The sequence below is a fragment of the Mirounga angustirostris genome, unplaced genomic scaffold (genome assembly GCF_029215605.1).
Source record: "Mirounga angustirostris isolate CCGP_5_RB_7025 unplaced genomic scaffold, mMirAng1.0.hap1 SCAF_8, whole genome shotgun sequence".
Classification (NCBI taxonomy): domain Eukaryota; kingdom Metazoa; phylum Chordata; class Mammalia; order Carnivora; family Phocidae; genus Mirounga; species Mirounga angustirostris.
Genome location: NW_026991716.1, coordinates 62,856,725 through 62,880,472, shown reverse-complemented (window position 1 = coordinate 62,880,472; position 23,748 = coordinate 62,856,725). Strand labels below are relative to the sequence as shown.

The 23,748-nt window shown below is 39.0% G+C and overlaps 1 protein-coding gene and 1 pseudogene across 4 annotated transcripts in view; one reads left to right on the top strand and one right to left on the bottom strand.

The window, feature by feature from the left end:
- KCNQ5 (potassium voltage-gated channel subfamily Q member 5) overlaps nt 1-23,748 on the bottom strand; it is a 509,046-nt gene that overhangs the window by 273,390 nt on the left and 211,908 nt on the right. The gene's annotated exons all lie outside the window — the stretch shown is intronic.
- LOC123837107 (large ribosomal subunit protein eL24-like) lies at nt 21,399-21,911 on the top strand (annotated as a pseudogene).

The window sequence follows — 23,748 nt, the reverse complement described above, 5'->3', positions numbered from 1 at the left end:
CCCTGAGATCATGACCCGAGCCAAAATCAAGAGTCTGACGCTCAAACGACTGAGTCACCCAGGCTCCACTGCATCGCTGGATTATTTGTACATTGTATAACTTTTTTCCTGTAAAATTTCTACCTGGTTACATGTTAGGTAACTTTAACGTGAGTTAAATGAGTGATGTCTTTAAATATTTGGATGTATTACAACAAAGATGAGGAATTAATTGTATTTTTTGTCAAGCTTATAAGGCGTATCAGCATGGAATATTAAGAGTCATAAAACATGTCAGTAGCATGAGTATCCTGATATCACTGTAATCACAGCAAAAAAACCAGTTATCTGCTTCCTAAATGTAATAATTATACCATGATTCCAAATTTTAATATTTAAAAAAAAGTAGTCAAATAATATTATAATCAGAATGCCAGCAACTGAGAAATAGTTGTACTTTACGGTATGAGCGCAAGCAGGTGGAATTTTGATATGGCCATTTTGATCCTGTGGACTTTTCCAATGCAGAAATTTTGGCAAAAGGAATATTTTGGTAATGACTTAAAGAGCAAACCATTAAATTTTTAACTTATTAAAATGCCAAGTTCTTTGCACAAAAACCATCCACATCTTCTCCTGGACATTCACCACACCCTGTGCGTGAAAGGTCCTGGAGTCACGCTGGAACCCATGTCTGGCCTTGACTTGATGCTGGGATTCACTTTGTGGAGAATATCATGAAGGATGGCGTGGAATGGGGAACATCTCTTAAGCTCATTACTTGAAAACACCATCCCCATCGATATACTTAAAAAAAATTTTACATCTTGAAGTGACTGAACTTCAACAAGTCTGTGTCAAAATGTTCTGTTCTTTACAAGTACTATGCTTGTAAAAGACGAGCAAGGAAACCTACAGACGAAAAGGCATTTACCTCAAGTACATGTAAAAATGGAAAAACTAAGTGCAAAGAAGTCCATATATTATTACAGGACCAGAGTGTTTAAGGCCTGGAAAATACCTAAAAGAGCCTGTAGTCTAAACACGGACCAGACACTCGAATTACCTGCACATTGCCTGGTGCTGTGCTCTTGCTAGGACGCTCTCCAGACAACTCACTTGACCCTCCCCTGCCATGTCGATCTGCCCGGAGCCGAGCTTCCCAGATGGTGGTGAGGATAAAAGGAATCCTGGCTCAACACTCAAGAAGACTTGGCTTCATCACAAATCCTGCTCTAGAGGTGAGCACTACTTTGAACTGGGTATTTTTCTTATATCTGAGACCAGTCTTGACCAGATTCTGGCTCTTCAAACTGTTTCTTGTGCATGCATCTCTGTTTTCATGATCCTCCTTAGGAAATGGGGGCTACCTCACTCTCCTCAGGTCCTTCAGAACACCACCTTTTTCAAAAAAGTATTTTTATTTTAAATTAATTTTTCTATTTTATTTATTTAATTAACACATTCTTTGTCTGACATAATTAATATTTTGTTGTTGTTATGGTGACTTACTCTCTCAGCAACTTCCAAATACACCATATGGTATCATTAACCATAGTCACAGTGCTACACATTAGATCCCAGAACTTATTCCGCTCATAACTGGAAGTTTGCGCCATTTGACCAACATTGTCCCAATTTCCCCAAACCCTAGCCCCTGGTGACCACTGTTCTACTCGGCCTTTATGAACTCAGTTTTTTTCAGATTCCAAATATAAGTGATATTATACAGTATTTGTCTTTGTCTGACTTACTTCACTTAGGATAATGCCCTCAAGGTTTGTCCACGTTGTTTCAAATGGCAGGTATGATATATATACCTTCTTTATCCATTCATCTGTCAATGGACACTTAGTTTGTTTCCATTTCTTGGTTATTGTGAATAATGTTGCAATGAACATGGGAGTTTAGATACTGCTCAAGATCCTGACTTCATTTCCTTTGGATATATGCCCAGAAGTGGGATTGCTGGATCATATGGTTGCTCTATTTTTAATTTCTTGAGGAAACTCTATTACATTACCGCCAACAGTACACAGGGTTTCCTTTCTCCACATCTTTGCCAGCATCAGAATATCCCTTTTTCATGGCAGCTCTGTTCTTCCAGATGTTATCTTTCTGATGTAGACTACCATCCATTTGGCTGTGTCTCTAGGCTTTCCTGGTTCCAGTCTTTCTTATGACCGTGCTCCAGCTGTCTTGTTACTTTTTGCTAATCCTTTCTTAAAAAATTTTATTTTATTATGTTATGTTAGTCACCATACAATGCTGATCCTTCTCGATACTAGCTGCAACTGCAGCCTGTTTCAATACTCACTGAATGCAACGTGCCACCTGCCTGAATCCATTTTCTCCAGTTCCCACTCTCTCCAAAAACCTTTGCCAGTGTTGGAGTAGACGCTCAGGTCCTCCTTCCCAGACTACCTCTGGTTAATATGCCTCTCTCTATCATGATTAGGATGCAATTTCTATTAAGTGGTCATCCAATTGCTTGAGCCTTAGAGGTCCAAGGATCCACTAGTTTCTGAGGAAGTCCATTTTATCAATGAAAACTAGTGGCTAATAGAAATATTTTTATTATACGAATTTGACATCGGGGCCTACATAACACACGGTGATCTTATGCCTGGCTCTGCTCTACTGAGTCTCAAAAAACAGGTCAAAATGGCTCTTTCACAAAAGAATTCTCCAATTACTTGGTAACAGCTACTCTAATCCCTCTGCAGTTTCTTTTCTTTGGGTTAAACATCCAGGTTCCTTCAATTATTCCTCTTCACAAATGTTTTCAAATCCCTTATCCTCCTTAGTGACTGTCTGGAACATGCTTCCATTTCTTTATATTTTTCCTTCAGCACACTCTAAACCAAAGCCAACAATACTCCAGGTTGGTTTTACCAAGGTGGAGTGGAGTGGGTTCTAATTCCCCTTGTTCCACAACATTCTGTGCTTCTTTTAAATTAATCTAAGACTGAAAAGAGTTGGAACAGGCTGTCAGGAGAGACTGAGCTTTAAATAGCAAGTATTCTAAGTTAAATGACTATCAAACAGAACAAAACCAAAGCTATATTTTCTTAAGATCATTTTTTGAAGAGGACTATGGAGAAAGTTGTGTTACTTTGAGAAGGCAAAAGCTAAGCTGATTTTGTGCAATAAATCTAATTAGATTAAGGTTCAATAACTTATTTTCTTCCATAAAGCAGACACTGATTTACATGCATATTTTCAAACTCTCTTCCTTCAAGTCTATGTACACACATATATTTATCATTCAATTATTAAAATAATATGCAATCTGTGCCTTGTATCAGTTATAGCAGTGTCAGAGCTTAATAGGTTAGAATAATTTCATAAAGGCTAGACAGAAAAACATTCAAATATATTTTGGGCACAGATAATTTGAGCTCATGCAGACAAAGGAGAGATGGTAAAAATGAAGAGGCTTATGCAGTTTTCCATATTAAGGAAGAATCTTCTAATTATGCTTTGGGTGGTATTGAAAATGTTGATGATAGAGGTCATGAACTTCAAGGTCCTTAGGCAGGGTGGTTAGATCGTGGCACAGACTGAATTCTGAAAAATTGTTTCTGTGCTTTTAAATTAATCAACTGTTTGATGGTGTAGATGCATGGCAAGTACTGAATTGAACTGAGTCTGACTAAAATGTGGTTTGGAGACAAACTTATGTGTCTATTAACACATATCAGTATCATCTTTTTTGGCGTTTTTTTTTTGTAGATCAGACTAAGATCCTCATAGAGGAGAACCAAGGAGGGGATGGCTGAAATTAAGAGGGAGGGAACAAGAATCAGCATGATGATTGGAGGTGGCATAATAAAGTGGTAAGCACGGAGACTCCAGACAGACATGGTTTCAGTCTTGATTCTGTCATTTTATACTATGTGACATCTGGCCAAATTATCCAATTTATCTGACTCCTAGTATTCCTACATGTGAAATGGGGTTGATAACAGCTATTTTGAAGTACTGTCGGAAGAGTTAAGATCATATTATGTAAAGCTCTCTGGATATATACAGTATGTGTTCAATAAAATATTTGTTATTATCTATCAGTAAAGTTGACACAGGCAATATGGTACCAAGGGTGACTAAAGCAGTAGGTAGCTGGGTTTAAAACTTTAATTTGTAATTTTTATTTGGTTCCAACGCTGGTTAGAAACATCAGTTTGCATTCTTTCACTTTTAATGGATGTTCTTTGCAGTCTCCACTAATACAGAGTAGCTGTGTACGCCAGCCTCATCTGCAGAAAAACAGTATTTCTCTTCCCATTGTCCCATATTAAAGATTCTGGGGACGTAAAAGCTCCCCATAGTCAGAGGGTTAAATGACTGCAACACATTGATATGATGACTTAGAATGCTCGTGGATGAGGGCACATATGCATAGAAGACATTATTAATAATCTCCAGTTGTTAGTTGCAAAGTATGTAGCCAGGAACTAAGTAAATGATATGTCCTAATTTCAACACACTATTGGCTTTGGAAATAGGGCCAAGTTTTCCTTACATTTCTCCAGCTGGCATCCCAGTAGTGCTGGTTTTCTGGATGGCAAAACATCCTGTTCAGGATCTCTTATGATCAAAAGAACTCAGCATGGGATTATCCTGTCAAAGAGGTAATGCACTGAATCTTACAGAGAGCAGGTTTGTGACATGACCCTGAGTCAGGTTCAGTATCTTGTAGTGAGTTCACTAATTCCACTTAGTTCCTTTAATTATGGTGGATGAAGCAGATTATATCTATGAGACAGTTTGTCTATTAATTTTTGTATTTTGACCAAGACTGTCTTTCAGTATACATTTTCATAATGACTTTCAGACACATCCACAGTTGAATGACAACAGAGTCTGTATGAAGAACATCGAAAAGGAGAATGGCATCACAATGGTATGAAAAGAACTTGAGATTCAGTTCTAGAAGATTTGGGATTCAAGTCTCGGTTTTCACATTACAACATTTAAGTATTGTGGCAAAGTCACTCCACTACCTTAGATTTCAGGTCCTCATCTACAAAGTAAGAATTACGATGTCTGCCTCCAAAGATGCTGTAAGGATTAAGTGAAGGAATATAAGTAATGTAATGTAGATTCTAAAGGTAGAGGGTTCTCAATAAGTGTTTCCTAGATCAAAGACATGAACTATTGCTCATGGGGTGGTTTTCCAAATAGAAACTTTATTAGCTGCTAATTAAAACCATGTTAAAATATCAACTCAGATGTGAAAAGTTCTGCATAATTCTTAGGACTCTAGCTTTTCCATTTCCATAAGTACGTATTAGTCCTTCTGAATGAAGGTGTCAAACATCTAAAACAAACAAACAAAAAAATCAAAACTAAAATTTTATTATTTGAAATTTAAAAAATAAGTAAATGAGAAAGAAATCTAATTAAACTTTCAAATGATGTTTTCTGTAAGTTTGCAGGATTGTAGCATTTATATTTCTGAGTTAGTTAAGCCTAAAACTTCACTAAGACTTTTGGGACTCTGTGTGTGTGTGTGTGTGTGTGTGTGTGTGTGTGTGTGTGAAAAACCATATTATGTATTCATGCCAGGACTGATAGAAACTAGCATTTTCAAATAATTCCACATGGCTCCATAATGTCAAATTCATTCAGGCTTTGGCTACTGCTAACATTTTAATGTTTAATAAATATTACCTTATGAGAATATCAGGTTATTTTGCAAATGACCAGACTAATATTGCAGGAAAAAAACTGAGATAAAGAAAAGACAAGCAGCTTAACTAAGGTCAGGTACTGACCCAGATTTTCTCAGTGAACAAACATTGCTTCTGGGGAAAGAGTTTGGTATCCTGGAATTGGCATTAGGTGAGTAAGGCTACTAAGATAATACTTAGTAATTTATTACATATGTGTACTAAGTAGCCTTGTGTCCTGAATAGTACTGACGGTCCATTAATACTTTATTGATTATAAACAGAAAAGCAGCAGCACAGAGGGTCAGGAAGCATTGGAAGTAGAATCCATGGGACACAGATGAGGCCAGCATGTGTGCTGCATTTCTGAGGCAGGTATAGGGTGCAGGGAAAGGGCATAGGACTAGGGTAGGTAAAAGTAAAGCATATAGGAGAATGACACATTGAGATTTAACATTTATGACGTGGACTGCAAGGTCTAGACATAATTTTGATATTTTGGGGTACTGAGCTTATGGGGAATTGTGATCCCTCTGCAATGCTCGTTCTAGGTAGCTTCACCATAAGCATCTTTGCTGCCAGCATTTTTGCCACCAACATCTTTGCCTCATAACTAATTGGCAGTAAGGTGATTTTGCCATAAAAGATAAAATCACAAAAAGAGAGGGACATTCATTTAGAAAGACATAATGAAAAACGAATAACAAAATTAAAAAGACTTATTGCAGGGTGCCTGGGTGGCTCAGTTGGTTGGGCGACTGCCTTGTTATTTGATCCTGGAGTCCCTAGATGGAGTCCCGCATCGGGCTCCCTGCTCGGCAGGGAGTCTGCTTCTCCCTCTGACCCTCCCCCCTCTCATGTGCTCTCTCTCTCTCTCATTCTCGCTCTCTCAAATAAATAAATAAAATCTTTAAAAAAAAAGACTTATTGCAAAACACAAAATATTTGAATACTTTTAAAATGTGTGCAGATTCGGACAGGGAAGGAAAGATGGCGGAGGAGTAGGGGACCCTATTTCAACGGGTCCCCGGAATTGAGCTGGATATCTACTAGATCACTCTGAGCACCCATGAAACCAGCCTGAGATGTAAGAAGATCTGGATTTCTACAAGCAGAATATTCACAGGCGGTTGAAAGGTACGAAATTTTGAGGTAGGAAGTGGGGAGCCCTGATTCTGACGGCAGATATTGGAGGATAAACGGCAGTGGGAGGGTGCCTGGTGGTGGGGATCCTACATGGCAGGTGAGCGACAGCCTCGCGCACGGGGGGCGGGGCACAGACTCGCAGACCGGTAGCAGCGGGGAAAGGACTTTAGGGCAGCCCCTGGGGCGGAAACCCAGAGCAGCGGGGTCGCGTATGTGAACTGGGAGCGGCCGGCGGTTTTAGAAGCACAAAGGGCAGAGACGTGCCCCAACCTGGAGGCAGGACTGGGGGCACTGCGGAGGGGCGCACAACCCAGGACGCTGCAGTTTATAGCAGCATGGACAGAAATGGAGACAGTGTGGCCTGGAGAGCTCACTGAAGAACAGACTGCGATCTCTCTGCTCTGAGACAGAGGGTTGGAAACGGTCTCTTCTGCTCTGACTCGCGGAAGAGATGTGGAAAACTGCCAGGGAAAGCCGCCACAGAACAAAAGCCCCCAAAACTGATTCCCGTTGAGCCCATCCCCCGCCACAGGGGGCAGGGCAACTCCGCCCAAACAGGGTTGCCTGAGTAACAGCACTGCAGCCTCCTCCCGCAGAAGACAGGCTGGGAAAACAAGAGGCCAGCAACCCTAAGGTCCCAAGAAAACAGGTGCATCTTGCTTGGGTTCTGGTCAATAATTTGGACTCTATACATTCCCTCAAACACCAATCAACAGAATGACTAGGAGGAGGAGCCCCCAAAATAGAAAAGAGTCAGAGATTATGACTTATGCTGCAGATTTAAAAATGGATGCAGATATAAACAAGATGTCGGAGATGGAATTCAGGCTAGCAGTTGTGAAGACAATGGCTAGAATGGAGAAATCAATTAATGGCAACATAGAGTCTCTAAGGGCAGAAATGAAATGTGAATTGGCAGAACTTAAAAATGCTATCAATGAGATCCAATCCAATCTAGATAATCTAACAGCTAGGGTAACTGAGAGAAGAATGAATAGCGACCTGGAAGACAATATAATATATAAAAAGGGAAAAGAGGAGGCCAGGGAAAAACAACTCAGAATCCATGAAAATAGAATCAGAGAAATAAGTGACACCATGAAGTGTTCCAATGTCAGAATAATGGGAATCCCAGAGGGAGTGGAGACAGAGGACTAGAAGATGTATTTGAGCAAATTGTAGCTGAGAACTTCCCTAATCTGGGGAAGGAAACAAACATTCGCATCCTAGAGGCAGAGAGGACCCCTCCCAAGATCAAGAAAAACAGGCCAACACCCCGACATGTAATAGTAAAACTTGCAAATCTTGGAACCAAGGAAACCATCTTAAGGGCAGTTAGGGGGAAGAGATTCCTTACGTACAGAGGGAGGAACATCAGAATAATGTCAGACCTATCCACAGAGACCTGGCAAGCCAGAAAGGCCTGGCAAGACATATTCAGGGTACTAAATGAGAAGAACATGCAGCCAAGAATACTTTATCCGGCAAGGCTTTCCTTTAGAATGGATGGAGAGATGCAGAGCTTCCATGACCAGCAGAAACTGAAAGAATATGTGACCACTAAGCTGGTCCTGCAAGAAATATTAAGGGGGGGTTCTATAAAAGGAGAAAGCCCCCAAGAGTGATCTACAACAGAAATTTACAGGGACAATCTATAAAAACAACGTCTTCACAGGCAACATGATGACAATTAATTCATATCTTTCAATAATCACTCTCAACGTGAATGGCCTAAATGCTCCCGTAAAATGGCACAGGGTTGCAGATTGGATAAAAAGACAGGACCCATCCATATGCTGTCTACAAGAGACTATTTTTGAACCTAAAGATACATTCAGACTGAAAGTGAAGGGATGGAGATCCATCTTCCATGCCAGTGGACCTCAAAAGAAAGCTGGGGTAACAATTCTTATATTAGACAAATTAGATTTTAAACTAAAGACTGTAGTTAGAGACACAGAAGGACACTATATCATTCTTAAAGGGTCTATCCAACAAGAAGATCTAACAATTGTCGATATCTATGCCTCCAACATGGGAGCAGCCATCTACATAAGCCAACTGTTAACCAAAATAAAGAGTCATATTGATAACAATACGTTAATTGTAGGAGACCTCAATACTCCACTCTCAGCAATGGACAGATCATCTAAGCAGAAAATCAACAAGGAAACAAGAGCTTTGAATGATACATTGGACCAGATGGACCTCATAGATATTTACAGAACATTCCACCCTAAAACAACAGAATACTCATTGTTCTCGAGCGCACATGGAACTTTCTCCAGAATAGACCACATACTGGGTCACAAATCAGGTCTCAACCGATACCAAAAGATTGAGATTATTCCCTGCATATTCTCAGACCACAATGCTTTAAAACTAGAACTCAATCACAAGAAAAAATTTGGCAGAAATTCAAACACTTGGAAGCCAAAGACCACTCTGCTCAAGAATGTTTGGGTCAACCAGGAAATCAAAGAACTTAACTCGTGGAAATCAATAAGAACGAAAACACATCAGTCCAAAACCTATGGGATACTGCAAAGGCGGTCCTAAGGGGGAAATACATAGCCATCCAAGCCTCACTCAAAAAAATAGAAAATCCCAAATTCACCAACTAACTCTACACCTTAAAGAACTAGAGAAAAAGCAACAAACAATGCCTAAGCCACGCAGTAGAAGAGAAATACTTAAAATTAAAGCAGAGATCAATGAATTAGAAACCAGAAACACAGTAGATCAGATCAACGAAACTAGAAGTTGGTTCTTTGAAAGAATTAATAAGATCGATAAACCACTGGCCAGACTTATCCAAAAGAAAAGAGAAAGGACCCAAATTAATAAAATTATGAATGAAAGGGGAGAGATCACGACTAACACCAAGGAAATAGAAACAATTATTAGAAATTATTATCAACAACTATATGCCAATAAACTGAGCAATCTGGATGAAATGGAGGCCTTCCTGGAAACCTATAAGCTGCCAAGACTGAAACAGGAAGAAATGGACAACCTGAATAGGCCAATAACCAGTAACGAGATTGAAGCAGTGATCAAAAACCTCCCAAAAAACAAGAGTCCAGGGCCTGATGGATTCCCTGGGGAATTCTACCAGACATTCAAAGAAGAAATAATACCTATTCTACTGAAGCTGTTTCAAAAAATAGAAACAGAAGGAAAACTTCCAAACTCATTCTATGAGGCCAGCATTACCTTAATCCCCAAACCAGGCAAAGACCCCATAAAAAAGGAGAATTTCAGAACGATATCCCTGATGAATATGGATTCCAAAATCCTCAACAAAATCCTAGCTAATAGGATCCAACAATACATTAAAAGGATCATCCACCACGACCAAGTGGGATTTATCCCCAGGATGCAAGGGTGGTTCAACATTCGCAAATCAATCAGTGTGATAGAACACATTAATAAGAGGAGGGAGAAGAACCATATGGTCCTCTCAATTGATGCAGAAAAAGCATTCAACAAAATACAACATCCTTTCCTGATTAAAACTCTTCAGAGTATAGGGATAGAGGGAACATTCCTCAAGTTCATAAAATCCATCTCTGAAAAACCCACAGTGAATATCATCCTCAGTGGGGAAAAGCTGAGAGCCTTTCCCTTAAGATCAGGAATACGTCAAGGATGCCCACTCTTGCCACTATCATTCAGCATAGTACTAGAAGTCCTAGCAACAGCAATCAGACAACAAAAAGAAATAAAAGGTATTCAAATTGGCAAAGAAGAAGTCAAACTCTCTCTTTTCTCAGACGACATGATACTTTATGTGGAAAACCCAAAAGACTCCACTCCCAAATTACTAGAACTCATACAGCAATTCAGTAATGTGGCAGGATACAAAATCAATGCACAGAAATCAGTTGCTTTCTTATACACTAACAATGCAACTGTAGAAAGAGAAATTAGAGAAATGATTCTATTTACAATAGCACCAAAAACCATAAGATACCTCGGAATAAACCTAACCAAAGAAGTAAAGGATCTATACTCTAGGAACTACAAAGCACTCATGAAAGAAATTGAAGAAGACACAAAAAGATGGAAAAATATTCCATGCTCATGGATCGGAAGAATAAACATTGTTAAAAATGTCTATGCTACCCAGAGCAATCTATACCTTCAATGCCATTCCAATGACATTTTTCAAAGTGCTGGAACAAACAATCCTAAAATTTGTATGGAATCAGAAAAGACCCTGAATCACCAAGGAAATGTCGAAAAAGAAAAACAAAGCTGGGGGCATCACGTTGCCCGATTTCAAGCTATATTACAAAGCTGTGATCACCAAGACAGCATGGTCCTGGCACAAAAACAGACATATAGACCAATGGAACAGAATAGAATAGAGAGCCCAGATATGGACCCTCAACTCTGTGGTCAAATAATCTTTGACAAAGCAGGAAAAAACATGCAATGGAAAAAAGACAGTCTCTTCTATAAATGGTGTTGGGAAAATTGGACAGCCACATGAAGAAGAATGAAACTCGACCATTCTCTAACACCATTCACAAGGATAAACTCAAAGTGGATGAAAGACTTCAATGTGAGACAGGAATCCATCCAAATCCTAGAGGAGAACATAGGCAGTAACCTCTTTGACATCGCCCACAGCAACTTCTTTCAAGATACATCTCCAAAAGCTAGTGAAACAAAAGCAAAAATGAACTTTTGGGACCTCATCAACATAAAAAGCTTCTGCACAGCAAAGGGAACAGTCAACAAAACAAAGAGGCAACCCACAGAATGGGAGAAGATATTTGCAAATGACACTACAGATAAAAGGTTGGTATCCAAGATCTATAAAGAACGTCTCAAACTCAACACCCAAAAAACAAATAATCAAGTTAAAAGTGGGCAGAAGATATGAAAAGACACTTCTCTGAAGAAGACATACAAATGGCTAACAGACACATGAAAAAATGTTCATCATCATTAGCCATCAGGGAAATCCAAATCAAAACCACATTGAGATACCACCTTACACTAGTTAGAATGGCAAAAATGGACAGGGAAAGAAACAACAAATGCTGGGGAGGTTGTGGAGAAAGGGGAACTCTCTTACACTGTTGGTGGGAATGCAAGTTGGTACAGCCACTTTGGAAAACAGTGTGGAGGTTCCTCAAAAATTTAAAAATAGAGCTACCCTATGACCCAGCAATTGCACTCCTGGGTATTTACCCCAAAGACACAGATGTAGTGAAAAGAAGGGCCATATGCACCCCAATGTTCCTAGCAGCAATGTCCGCAATAGCCAAACTGTGGAAAGAGCTGAGATGCCCTTCAACAGATGAATGGATAAAGAAGATGTGGTCCATATATGCAATGGAGTATTACTCAGCCATCAGAAAGGATGAATACCCAACTTTTACATCAACATGGATGGGACTGGAGGAGATTATGCTAAGTGAAATAAGCCAAGCACAGAAAGTCAATTATCATATGGTTTCACTTATTTGTGGAACATAAGGAATAGCATGGAGGACACTAGGAGAAGGAAGGGAAAAATGAGGGGGGCCGGAATTAGAGGGAGAGATGAACCATGAGAGGCTATGGTCTCTGAGAAACAAACAGGGTTTTAGAGGGGAGGGGAGAGGGGGGATTGGTTAGCCCGGTGATGGGTATTAAGGAGGGCACGTACTGCATGGAGCACTGGGTGTTATACGAAAACAATGGATCATGGATCACCACATCAAAAACTAATGATGTATTGTATGGTGACTAACATAACATAATAAAAATTAAAAAAAAATGTGTGCAGATTCATGGCAATGCTTCATAAATAACTGTTACTACTTTGTGGACTGTACCTCAGCCTTGTCTTCAAGTCTTTTGTTCTTAGTATTATACATTTTTTAATACATTTTTTTGATTTTTTATTGTTATGTTAATCACCATACATTACATCATTAGTTTTTGATGTAGTGTTCCATGATTCATTATTTGCGTATAACACCCAGTGCTCCATGCAGAACATGCCCTCTTTAATACCCATCACCAGGCTAACGCATCCTCCCACCCCCCTCCCCTCTAGAACCCTCAGTTTGTTTTTCAGAGTCCTGCTTGTTCATTCATCAAGTTGTTTGGCATCACGCTTGTTCTTTTTTCACCAAAATTTCGTCCCTATTAAGAGAGTTAGGAGTCTTTCATATACTAGGCAGCATATTTGTAATTGAGCTTTGTATTGTGTTGTGAAAGCCTTCTACCTTGTTGTTTGTTTTTGGCGTGTTGTCACATTGGAATGTTGACAAACATTCCAAAGTTCTATGGGAAATGTGGGTTCCAAACTCCAAGCCACTGTATAGACCATTATGACGGCTAGATAAAATACTCAGCCATAAAGACTCCCATAAAAATGGGAGTATTGCATCAGTGGAGAAATGACAACACACTGTCAACCAGCTGATGAAACCAACAACCTTCCAAACCAAGCTGTCAACCATTTACTTTTTAATCTTTTGCAACAAAACTGCCTTACAGCCAGTTAGTTATATGGTGAAAATGCTTGTGGCAAAGATTGCCTACGGCAAAGATGCTCACAGTAAAGGCACGGGGCACCTGCGATGCCATCAGAAGGAGATTAATATGGCCTGAAACACAGACTTCTCTGGCTGGGCGGTGTCACCCTCCTGAGAGGAGAAAGTGGTGGTCAAAGAAAGTTCCTATTGCCATCGTTTACTCACAACACACAACACTTAAAATTATTTGTGCAATACAAAGTGAAATATTTTGTATTTTCAGCTGTAATTTTTTATGCTACCCATATCCAACTGTAGTTTTAAAGAAATTCATTTTTTTTAAGATTTTATTTATTTGAGAGAGAGACTGAGAGAGAGAGAGCATGAGAGGGGGGAGGGTCGGGAGGGTCAGAGGGAGAAGCAGACTCCCTGCCAAGCAGGGAGCCCAATGTGGGACTCGATCCCGGGACTCCAGGATCATGACCTGAGCCGAAGGCAGTCGCTTAACCAACTGAGCCACCCAGGTGCCCCAAGCCCTCTAGACTCTTTTCAATAAAACACATTGGGTTTAAATGAGAAAAGTTTTGTGCAATTATATGCAAAACAGGAATCTAAACATGTAAATTTTAGGAATTCATTAAGAGAAAAGATAGTTGGAACAAAGCAATACTTATTTCTAGAGTGGGTATGATTGATCTATCTGTTGAATGATATATCTTGCCTCCTGAGAACAGACTTGTCTGGGCCTGTTTGTGTTGAGGTGTCTAGTAACTTGCTCATAAGAATTAACCATATAGGGGCGCCTAGCTGGCTCAGTCATTAAGCATCTGCCTTCAGCTAGGGTCATGATCCCGGGGTCCTGGGATCGAGTCCCACATCGGGCTCCCTGTTCAGCGGGAAGCCTGCTTCTCCCTCTCTCACTCCCCCTGCTTGTGTTCCCTCTCTCGCTGTCTCTCTCTCTAAAAAAAAAGAATTAACATATAAGGGAGGGCCTGGAAAAATGGTGGTCTCTGCGGCCATATAGTATATGGGCATACAAACAAGATCAGAAAAAGGCTGATTTTCCTAGGAGTTGGGGATCAATCAGCCTTTTCTGTATTCCCATCTAACCCAAGAAATACTGGCTTGCAAAGAAATGTATCCTGTGCATATCATAGAGTACGTTTATACACACAAAATCAATTGAGTCAATTAGTCAGCCATAAGCCATTTCCAGGTTCTTAGCCTATGTTGTCCAGAAGATAACACCATTTCTCTTCTTTGGCTCTGTTCCTATGAATAACAGTGCACAAGTATACAGCTTAGAGAAAAACAAACAAGTATTACTATCTTTAGATATAAAAAAGACATTGGTTAGGTTTCTTTCCTCACCTAACAGAGTCACTGGCCGGGTGCTAGAACACTAGACTAAGCTTATGAGGTATTCTGGAAATTAGTAAAAATCTTTTTTGAAAGCTATTTGCATAGAGATTTGAAAATCCTAAAAAAAATATAAAAAGAAAGACTGAAGGAAGAGAGAGATTTCCAAGCACTATGTGAATCACAGTGAGAAAGCAAGCCATTTGCTATCGCCCTTCCTTGTTCAGTTATTAGTATATCTTAAGCAGATTAAAAACACTGAGTCAACTTCCTTTTTAAATACGGTAGACATGACATTCATGCCAACCCACTCACTCCTCCTTAGAGATTTTGACTTCCTACTCCCCAAAAAACAGTTCTCCTAGCTCAGGACAGAGCCTTCCCCAACTAGCCCAGTCTCAGCTGATTGCATCGAGGCGATCACTGACCTGAGCTGGAGAAGTGGGCACCCTCTCTGAGGAATTCAGAATCGGAGCTTAAGGACAGGAGTCAGTTCCTTGCCTGCAGGGGTTTGGTTTGAAAGTTCATGTAGCGTCAGAGCCAAACTTAGCACCACTGCCAGCCAGAACTACACCCAAGCCCAGAGACCTCGTAGGGCCGGGAAGTCAGGGCAGCAAAACTGTTTTGCAGAGGGGAGGAAAGGGGAGTAGACAGAGTGAGAGGAGCCGAAACAAGATAGAAAGACTCCATGAAAGAGGAGTTCCTTGAGTTGGTTTAAGCAAGTTTTTATACCTGACAACAAGGGGTGGATCCACATTTTGTGGGGCCATTTAGGGAGTCTTCTTTCGGAAGATTTCATAATTACAGTTGAGAATTCGGTTATAGGGGCCCATGAAGCTTCAGTGAGAAGCCCTGAAGCTTCAGCTCAATTACTTTACCTTCATCTCTGCTCACAATCAGGTGATTTCTGAGGAAGATATCCAAAACCACATTAAGGGGGATTTTCTGCAAAAGGTCAGAAGGAATCAGGACTGATTTTTAAGGGAATCTTTCTAGAGACCCCTAATTAGGGACCCCTAATTCTGGCAAATCCTTTCTTCTGGCCATTCCATCTTAGGAAGTGTATATGCTGCTGGGATTCTGAGGGCAACACCCATTAATTCATTCTCTAACTCCCCACACATCTCACTGATACTTCTACTATTTCAGTTTTGCTGTTGGCCCTCTGGGAATTTACTTGTGTTTTAAATTATCCTTTAAAGGGATCTGAGATGCTCATTTTCTGTATTTGGAATTTTGCTGGTTGGTCTGCATAGTTAAAACCATCTGCTGTCTTCTTGAGTCATTATTAATAAAAAGAAAATTCATGAGGCACATGCTGTTTCCCTGTTTGGCTGGACTTCATTCTAGTCACATCCTAGAAGGATTTCAGATGGATTCACAGCCACTCTTGTAATCCTACAAGCCTGAGAATACTTTAAGAGACTGGGTAGAAATACTCATGTTGCTATCTGAAAATGTGAGCTCTCAACCCCAATCTACATAGGGCACTTTTGCTAAACTTCTAACCCTTTATATGTCAATATTAACATCCATGAAATGGATTAAAAAAATACAATCACAGGGAAACTATTCAGAGTTGAAGGTGACCTCTTTTCTCTACCTCTTTCCCCCAAAACACACACACACACACACACACACACAGATTAGAGAGCCACAAAGAGCAGCAGTGAGCCAAAAATACATTAACACTAAGACCAAAAAAAAAAAAAAAAAAAAAAATCACAGGAATTAAATTCATACCCCAATGTATGAAATACAATGATGTTTTTGAAGGAAGAAATCTACCTGGAATGAATGGATTTTTTTTCCAGGGAAAGTAGATATTGCTTGATTAACATTCTGACAGTAGAAAATGAATAAACTGATTCTCTAAATTTCATTGATCCTGAAAATTTTTTTAAAAAAACAAAAAATAATATACACAAGGATGCGCTAATTTTTTTGGTACCATACTAAGTGCTTTCCACGAATTGTTCCATATAATCCTCAGAACAGCTCTGCACTATTGTCCCCATTATTTAACAGATGAGGACATTGAAGCTTAGAAAAGGTGAAGTAAGCCAAACTCACACTCTGGGTAAAGGTGGAGCCAAGGCTCACATCACGGCTTTTTAAAAACATTTCTCCCCAAGGAAGACCGAGCACTTTGTAAAAAGTTCCTGCTGAAATGATTAGATTGGACTACAGTTTAAACAGGATTGGGGTGCAGGTGTTTGTTACGTTCAGCTACCTTTGCAGGTGAAACTGCAGAGGAAGACAAGCTTGGTTAGAGTAAATGTGGGGGTAGAGCCGAGGAAGTGTCACCACACATGTGACACTTACCATTATGAACCTCCTCTCATTTGTATTTGAGTGCTTGTCTTTCTTATCTCCCCACAGGACCTTGGCTTTTCAGAAAAGGGCACTGTCTTCCCTTCGGTGCTGTCCAGCATCTTAGACAGAGAAGATCAATAGTTGAGTGCAGAGATAGCAAAAGGAAAATGAGATTTTTTGATCAATAAGATTACAAAATTATAAAGAAATAATAGAAGAGAAGGACAAATAAGTATTTAAAAATCAGGAGTAAGTGATGGAGGTAGGCACAAAGATACAAAAAGAACCCCCCAAAACAAAACAAAAACAAAAAAACAAACAAATAGTACAGAGCTTAAATATTTTAGGAGAAACAAAGATAAAATTGTATTGGAAGATGTGATTTATAATGCAGTCAGTTTGAAAGAAAAACTGAAAAAATGTGGGAAGAACAATTACAAATGATTTGTCAGCCATTTCTACACACCGGATTAGAGTTAATCAAACAAATGTTGTTATCCGTGTTAAAAAAAAAAAAAAGTATTATTTTTATCACCGGATTTTTAAAATGCCATTGATGAATATTTTTTCTTACAGCACTATGTAATAGGAGGGCATACGTAGTTAAAAGGAAAACTTATTATTATTATAGACTCTATTACAATAAAACTTTATTATCATAGGAGAGAACCTTGGAATTTTTTAATGAGAGAGTTTATACACTCTTTGAGTATATAAACCTTTTAAATTTATGTGGCATAAACATGCACAATCTGAAGAAAGATGGGAATGAGAGAACACCTTAAGTTTTTTTGAAGTCAGTATAGACTTACAGAAGTTGCAAAAATAGTATTAAGAGGTCCTATGTACACTTCACCAAGCTTCTTCCAATGGTATCATCTTAAATAACTGTAATACCTTATCAAAACCAAGAAATTGGTCTTGGCACAATACAATTAACTAAACTACAGACCTTACTCATGTTTTTATGCTCATTTGAACGTGTATGTATAATTTTATGAAATTTTATTGTATGTATAGATTTGTGCTACCACCAACACAATCAAGATACAGAACCTTTTAAAACGAGAGATCCTGATAATAGAGAGATGCCATATATAAGAAAGCTATTTTAAGAAAGACAAATAAATGTGGTATAAGGTCAGAAAATTTAGAAGAAAAATTTAGAAGAATTAAATATAAAGGAAGGAAATATAATGAACTGAAAATATAAATACAAAGGTTGAGGAGAATGATGTAAAAATCACATTTTGAAGGTTACTACCTTAAGAAGACTTGGGAAGTATAAATATATATGTGACATGTTGCACAATGAGAGAATGGTCAGCCCCCCCTCGCCAAAATGTACATGTGTCAGGAAAACAGAAACAGCCTTTCTTCCTGAAAAACGGGTATGAAGTGATAGAAACAGAAACATCTGATCTCATTGTAAAAATGCAAAAGAATTTTTGAAATAAATTTCTGTGGAAATAGAGCTATAGATATTAAGAAAAAATGATAAAATCAAGAGCATTACTTATATCAAAACAAATGGGGGATACAAAAGCCTTGTGGAATGCTACATTTTCATAGCTGGGGAAAATGTTTAAGCCAATGCTGCAAACAGTATCCATTTTTCCACGCTTCTTTCTTTCCAACAGAGCCCATCTCCTGCCACAGAAGTTGAATTTGCTTTCTCAACTTCCTTTGCAGTAGGGATACGGATATACCATCCAACTCTGGCTGATGGAAGTTGGAGGAAAGTGTGTTACAAAGCATTCCGGGAATTTCTTCATGGATTAAAAAAGGAGAGTGAGAAAGACTGAGGAAGAGGAAAAAGAGATCCTTTCCTGCTATTGATGTTCTGTGAGGACAAGGTGCTTGGATTTGCTGGAGCCATCTTGCAACCAGGAGGTGAAGACAAGAGTCACAGAGGAGCTGAACCACAGTGTCCACTGAACTAATTTTGGATATACCCTGTGACCAGACTTCTTGTTATGTGATCAAATAAAATCTTATTGTTTTAGTCAAGTGTGTCCAGATTCTGTTACTTGAGGCCAAACCAAGTGACTGAGTCAGCTAAAAATCACGCACTAATGCGGCAGTCACTTACTAAGTACCTACCAGGTGCCAAGCAGGACACTAAGCCCTTTACCTATCTCTTCCAATGAATTATCTATGAATATATGTAATAGAAATGACCAAAAGCCAGGAATGGGCCAAAAAATGACAGTTTTATCTTGGAGATGGAAAAGAATCCATAAGGACCTTTTTTTAAATTTTCTTGTACACCAAGGAATTTATGAATTTGGGGGTGTTTTTGTTGAAGGCAGGTATGAAAAGGAACTGGAGTAATAAAGAAGAAAAGTGTAAATGTACATTTTAGGACTACTCCTTTATAAATATATTCAATAGCTAAATATATTTTGTATCTTCAAAACCTGGGAATCTTAGAGATTAGCTCTTTTTTTGGCAAGAAAAAGACCATTTTCTGGCTTTATGATTATGAATGATTCAGTCTGCATGCCACATATATATCTATATACATACATACATATTATGTGGGTCTGCAATGTTTTCTTTCCCCTGAAAGGAGAAAAAGAAGATGTGAAATTCTGTTAATACAAGATAATCACTAAGTTTGGATGAACAATGTCTGTTCTCTCCAGGAATACTATTCTCTCAGTTTTACCAAAAGTTTGCACTTGTCTAGAGAAAGAAGTTGAGTGCTTATATTGAGACAGGATGGTTTAAGGCCATTAACTTTAGATTATGGCCTTTGAAGGAGAAGAACTTAATGAACAGAAATCACTTCGCTCAATGGCTGTCATGAATTTAATAAGCAGAAAGAACTTCCCTTGCAATGGTGCCCTGTGTATATTTAAGTGGAGACATAGAAATGATTTTAAAGCATAGGTCAGTATCTGAAAACTAATTCTCCATAGTTATAATTTTTTTCAAAACAAAAGAGAATTTTAAAGCTAAATGCCACGAACAAGTTTTTGAATAATTTTATTCTTTTTTTTTTTTTTTTAAGATTTTATTTATTTGCGAGAGAGAGAATGAGAGACAGAGAGCATGAGAGGGAGGAGGGTCAGAGGGAGAAGCAGACTCCCCGCCGAGCAGGGAGCCCGACGCGGGACTCGATCCTGTGACTCCAGGATCATGACCTGAGCCAAAGGCAGTTGCTTAACCAACTGAGCCACCCAGGCGCCCCTTGAATAATTTTATTCTAATGTATACTCCATATACAGCTCTACTGGTTATGACTCAGCTAAAATTCCACTTTTCCAATGTCTTACCCCTTACTACTTGTTCCCCTCTTTGATCAATATAATTTCTCACTAAATTATACTTCCCTTACTTATTGCTGTGAAATAAGCATGCAAATTCTCTGAGGCAGAGTTCTTTGTGCATTTTGTCCTCTTATGTAATTCCAAGAGATTGCCTGGTTCCTGGCACGTGGTAGCCATTCAAATGTTTACTGAAAAATTAACGAATATGTTTTTATTCTCTAATTAAATTGCAAACTCTTTGAGAGTGGGGTCTATGCCATGTAATTCTGTATCCTCTCCTATATACATAGTGGGCTATTAGTAAACAATTGTTAAAGAATAGTTTGGATAATGTAATGCACACTGAGAGAATTCCTATTCTTTCAAGTCACAAGTCAGTGTCCTGGGTCAATAAGCTCACTAGTTTTCTCTCCCTTGACTTGTAAATATTCAATAAACACAAATTATTTCACTGGGCAAATGCTCATTTATACTCTAAAGTCATTTAGAGCCAGAGTTACACAGTAGGAGTGTGCTAGGCCCATAAAGTCATTTAGTTTTATGCTTATCCGAAAGGCAGAATATGAAGGTCAATATGCAGACAACTGCAAAGGGTTCATCTAGCAAACTTGCTTGGTACTTAAAACGGTTCTTCCTGTAGAATATGCCGACATCAGAAGTATACAGGCAGTCTTTGCTTTGCATAGTAGTGCGGGACTGTAAAAATGACTGCAAACTGAGACCATGCAAAGTGATCTTAATAAGCAATGGAAAACTTAAAATTGATCTTAAAATTTTTGTCAAAACATTAAAGTCTCTCATTTTCAGTTATAAAGGTATAGGAAAATGGAAGGGGATAAAATACTTTTTTGTAAGTATACTGTAACTTAAAACCTTAGAAGCACTGTGGATTAAAGTGTTTTCCTTCTTTGTAAAAAAACACTGATAGTTCGGAATAGCACTCTTTCTTCTTGTCATGCAATTTACCATTGGGAAAGGCAGTCATGCGCAGCGTCTTCCCCCATGCAGGGTCTCATGAGTGGCCTTGGTAATGAACACATCCATCACCTCACATAGTTAACATGGGCAGCTTTTCCGGCGTGTATGTGATGAGAATGTGTAAGATCTACTCAATAAAGTTAAAAAAGTCATTTAAGAAAAGGGTGGCCTTCCCGGGTGCCGCCGCTATGAAGGTCGAACTCTGCAGTTTCAGTGGGTACAAGATTTACCCCAGACGTGGCAGGCGCTACGCCGGGACTGACGGGAAGGTTTTCCAGTTTCTTAATGCAAAATGCTAGTCGGCATTCCTTTCCAAGAGAAATCCTCGGCAGGTAAACTGGACTGTCCTCTACAGAAGAATGCACAAAAAGGGACAGTTGGAAGAAATTCAAAAGAAAAGAACCCGCCGTGCAGCTAAATTCCAGAGGGCCATCACTGGTGCATCTCTTGCTGATACAATGGCCAAGAGGAATCAGAAACCTGAAGTTAGGAAGGCACAATGAGAACAGGCCATCAAGGCTGCCAGGGAAGCAAAAAAGGCTAAGCAAGCATCTAAAAACACAGCAATGGCTGCTGCTAAGGCTCCCATGAAGGCAGCACCTAAGCAAAAGATTGTGAAGCCTGTGAAGGTTTCTGGACCCCGAGTTGGTGAAAACGCTAAGTTGGTGGATCGGATTTTTAAATAAATATCTGACTATAAAAAAAAAAAAGAAAAAAGAAAAGGGTGGCCTTGGGCCCCCATTTTTTTTTTTTTTTAATGGGGAGATAAAGAGTCCTCACGCTTGTACTGGGCTTATCATCTGCAGAGGGAGTATCTTTCTCTATTCTGAGCCTGATGTAGACTTTTTTATTCTTTTTAAACCATGTGCATCAGTGACCCTCAAGCACACCCCCAGCTTTCTATATTTCAGACCCAGGGGAGGGGTCAGGGTCCTTCTACTCGAGCACTAAGTGTGTAGCTCCACTGCCCGAGTTGGCTGTGGAGTGGATCTGCTGTCTGCGGAGGACTGACGTGTTGTAAGGGGCTGGATCCTGGGCACTTTCTCTTTTCTCCTGCTGCAAGAAATGCTGTACCACTTTTTCCTGGTGTGTGTACTGTTTGTTCTCAGCGACCTTAAATCACATACTGGTCTTTTATGCTGGGTTGCACTTATCTGCCTTTTAACCATGGCCGCAGAGCCTGGCTACCCAGTGAAGAGTGCAACGCTTATGATTTGGGAAAAACATCTTTTCTATGGCTTGGAAAAGTGTCATAATCCTTTCTAGGTTTGGATTAGCTTCCGATATTTTGTCCTTTGCACTTTCATGACATGAAATATCTGAGAATTCCCTTAATGTGTGTGTGTCTGGCATCACCTTCCTCTGGGACTTCTTAACCTTGTCATCGCCACCACTTTCTTCATGTCTACCAATAGGTTCGCCTTCACGATGTTCCTTTGGCAGCACATCCTGAGTCTGTTGAATGGGGGCAGGGCCAGCATTCCCAGTCAGCTATTATTTCCATAACTCCATTTACGTTTGATTTGAATTTCACTTCCAACATTATTACTTTTTGTTTCTTTGCTGCATTTCATTTTTGTTAGCATTTTATTTTCACTGTTCATTTTTGTGTATGTATATATTATACATACATATACATTATTATATATTGCTATCAAGGATTTGATAAAATTACAATTGACCTACTTCTATTATTAAATTCTTCTTAAATCATACATTTTCCAACTATGTAAAAACTCTTATCTAAGAGACTATAATTTACATAGGGAATCTTTGAGCCATTTAAGAGAAGAGGCTTTCTCCAGATGATGTTATTATCAACCACAAGCATTATTGTAATAAAAAATAATTCCCAAGTAAATACATGTCAGGCGGGCTCTGATCCAAACCAAAGTTTCATGTGTATTGACTTCTCAGAAGACCTCTTTTTAGAATGCTTGATGAAGTTGAGGAAAACAGTCAATGACAGAAATGACATAATTTCTAACAGAACATAGCCAAAATAGAAACACCATTTGTATGTAGCTGTGTCTAATAAACATGTTTTTAAATGTTCATTCAAAATGTAAATAGTAAAAGTGCATACTTTCCTCAGTTCATAAGGAATAAAACCCCCCATTTTAGTGTATTTTTTAGAGAGGTATGAATATGAATTACAATGATTTTATACAGGATCCCATATTCAACTTCTTGGTTAATTAAATCTCCAGGTAAACTCAGATATACTGACAAATTCAAGCCAACATTTTTAGTTTAGATTATCAGAAGATAGGCCCTTAGCTATATTTAATTTAAAATCTCATCTGTGCCAGACGGTGAAATTTGCATGTCGAATTTTATATCTCGGCTGATAGCACTCATTAATTCTATATAGCCTAATATATTCCTGACTCATAAACCACTTACTTCCAAGACTTTGGTTTCCATAACAGTGTTTTTTTCTCCCAGGATAAGAGCCAAAATTTTACCAGAGTGTCTTTCCAAACTACATTAAGTCATATGAGTATCATTCCTTGGTGTCTTGTCAGAAAACTGAAA